We start from the raw sequence: 2,841 nt of genomic DNA, 5'->3' as shown, positions 1-2,841 counted from the left end.
TTTGTCTATTATTAGATAGGATATAGAATATGGAACATTTCTTGGACATCTTCAATATAATTATCAAATTGACTCTTCTGTATACTTTCAGGAGTTTTTTTTTTTAGTAAAAATACATCATTTAAAGCTCAGAAATATATAATGTTTTCATTTTTGTATGGTCTCCTTATATCTTTATCTGAAGTAAGCTTTCAACTATAGTGCCCATAAGCTATCCTATCTAATAAAAGACAAAAAGGGTAATTGACCATACCTTTGCTACACTTCCCATTGGCTAATCAGGGCGATATGCAAATTAACCTCCAACAAAGATGTTTGTGGGAATGAACTAGGGCTTTTTTAGTAAACACCCACAAAGAGAGACACACATCCGGGTTTTTGTTGTTCTATACAATTTTCATATCCACGCTCTAAGTCTGCCAGCTGCCCTTTACATTTGGCAAGCTACTTCTTTGGAGGCAGGACATTTTCTTCAAAGACGCCCTGGTTGAGGACATTCCCTGCTGGGAAGTGTCTAGCCAACACGAAGGAGGACCCATCCCTTGCAGATGCTCTCTCTATTCCCATCCTCTTTGTATTCTCCCATACCATGGCCTGAAGTGTTCAGTCTCAGAGTTGAAGCCAGGCTGCTGGAAGCTGCAATTCTTAATTACACTGTACCATGTATCAGCCACCTCCTTTCCTGTCCGACCATAGGATGCCCAGGCCAGGTTCTCTCTGCACTGGCTGGGCTGGACTCCGGGGTGTGCTTGGGGTCCTCATGCTGGCCAGGGCCTCTGAATATTGCTAAGCCTCCTAGATGAGCCCCTTGCACAGCTTCTGCAGGGGTAGGCCGTGCTGCCGGCGTGGGCCTGTGGGCCCTCAGAACCTCATTATTAAGCTGTTTGGAAGCTGACTTGCTCCTGGTTAGCTCACAGGCTTTCGGGCTCCCACTGCTTCTGCTCCCTCAAATCTGATTTTTTGAAGGGCATGATTTTAATATATGTGACCAGGGTGCTTAAGTTTTATTTAGGCAAAAGCCCTATGTGTCATGGGGAGTTTAAATGCCAACATAATATTTTGGTGACATTCTACTTGCATCTTCCCAGATGCTAGTAGATGGTAATTGAAAAATCAATGCAACATTCTGTTTTAATTATCTTTCTCCAGACACCGATTATAGTGCTACTTTGTCACCCCGTGGAAAAGTGTTAACTAAGCATTTCCTATGGTCAAAGCACTCAGGTGGGTGTTGATGGTCATAGAACACAAGTATTCTGAGTCAAATATTTTCTCAATGAGCCTCTCAAACTTGCCTATGACCTTCCTTCTTACTGCAATTTCCAGCTTCTTTTCTAGTTGGTTATGTCCCACTTGGCTAACAGTTTTTATCAATTATTCCAGAAACCTTGATGAAGCCACTATATATTAGTGTGCTGAGTTACAAATGCTTTGTGATTGGCTGCTTTCTAAATTTTATAATAATCCAATTGTCCTGAGATGGATTGAGGCCATATTAGTTACATGGCCATCAACAGGCAAGTACTCAAAATCCTTTGAAAACAGTACTAATGTCACTTAATAACAGTTAAGCCTATGGAATAATGCTTCATAGCTAAGTTTTTGAGGCCATTGAAATAAAGATTTTACCTAGTCAGTCTTTAAGTTATATGCCTTAAGTATTTTCTCATCAAGATTTTTTAAAAAAACTGTATTTTTGGAAGTCATGCCTTTTAGCATGTCTGGAATTCAAGTTTCTACATTGTTTAAAAAGGGCAAAGACCTCTGAGAAGTCAGATAAGCTGGTAATTGGCCATTCTTTTGTACACCCTGGGAAAGTTGACTTTTGTGAACTTGGCCCTTTACCTTTATTCTTCTGAGAGATCCATGGAAATGAGTAGCAGAATATAAAGTGTGTCGGGGGAGATATTTTATTGGTGAGAAACAGAGGGAGGGTGGTAGTCTCAGGCCCTCAACTTCAAAATATTTAAAAAAAATTTTAAAAATATTTTTATTGATTTTTAGAGAGAGAGGAAGGAAGAGGGAGAGATAGAAACATCAATGATGAGAGAGAATCAATGATTGGCTGCCTCCTGCACACCCGCTTCTGGGGATCCAGCCCGCAACCCAGGTATGTGCCCTTTGACAGGAATCAAACCCTAGTCCCTTCAGTCCGCAGGCCGACGCTCTATCCACTGAGCCAAACCAGCTAGGGCTCAAAATATTTTAATTAAATAATAAAGAGGGGGGGGAAATGGTGAATTGAGTAAGAACATTGGTTCAGTCCATACTCTTTATTTAATAGTTGGAAGGTCTTAGGAGAAAGTATTAAAACTCCCTATCTCTTGGTGTTCTATGTAAAACGGGAAGGGGTTGTGATTTAAATTATAGGGCAAATGCTCAGCCTAGTGGCTAGTCCAGGATAGGCACTCAACAAATGTTACTTAGCAGTACTCATCTGCCCCTTCCTCTTCACCATGGTTACACAAGAGGGAATTGGGGTCAGAAATTTGACCCTCTCCCACCGTCAAAGTTTCCCCGAAGGAGCAATGCGGCCATGATCTGAGTGGAGAAAATGCTGAGAGAAATTCGTTCACAGTCTGTGTGAGGGAAAGAAACAGGATGTGGTCTCAATGAACATTTTAGAAACCCAATATGGCAGGGTTTCTTCCTTCTCTAGCAGCCAGAACAAACAGAAAGTTTCTGAGTACAGGAGAAAATAATACTACAAGTTCTATAAAAAGATACATTATGTCAAAACAAAGAGACATTCCTGAACGCTTAGTGGAATTGATTCAACAAAGTAGATATACTGTAAAAACAAAACAAAATTATAAAAAGCACACAACAGAATAAAACAAC

At 40.4% G+C, this 2,841-nt stretch overlaps 1 pseudogene; it reads right to left on the bottom strand.

Moving 5' to 3' along the window:
* Positions 1-402: 402 nt before the first annotated feature.
* Positions 403-2,538, bottom strand: LOC132238865 (Golgi-associated plant pathogenesis-related protein 1-like; annotated as a pseudogene).
* Positions 2,539-2,841: the final 303 nt, after the last annotated feature.

Source organism: Myotis daubentonii, chromosome 7 (genome assembly GCF_963259705.1).
Source record: "Myotis daubentonii chromosome 7, mMyoDau2.1, whole genome shotgun sequence".
Lineage (NCBI taxonomy): Eukaryota > Metazoa > Chordata > Mammalia > Chiroptera > Vespertilionidae > Myotis > Myotis daubentonii.
This window is presented reverse-complemented; position numbering and strand designations above follow the sequence as displayed.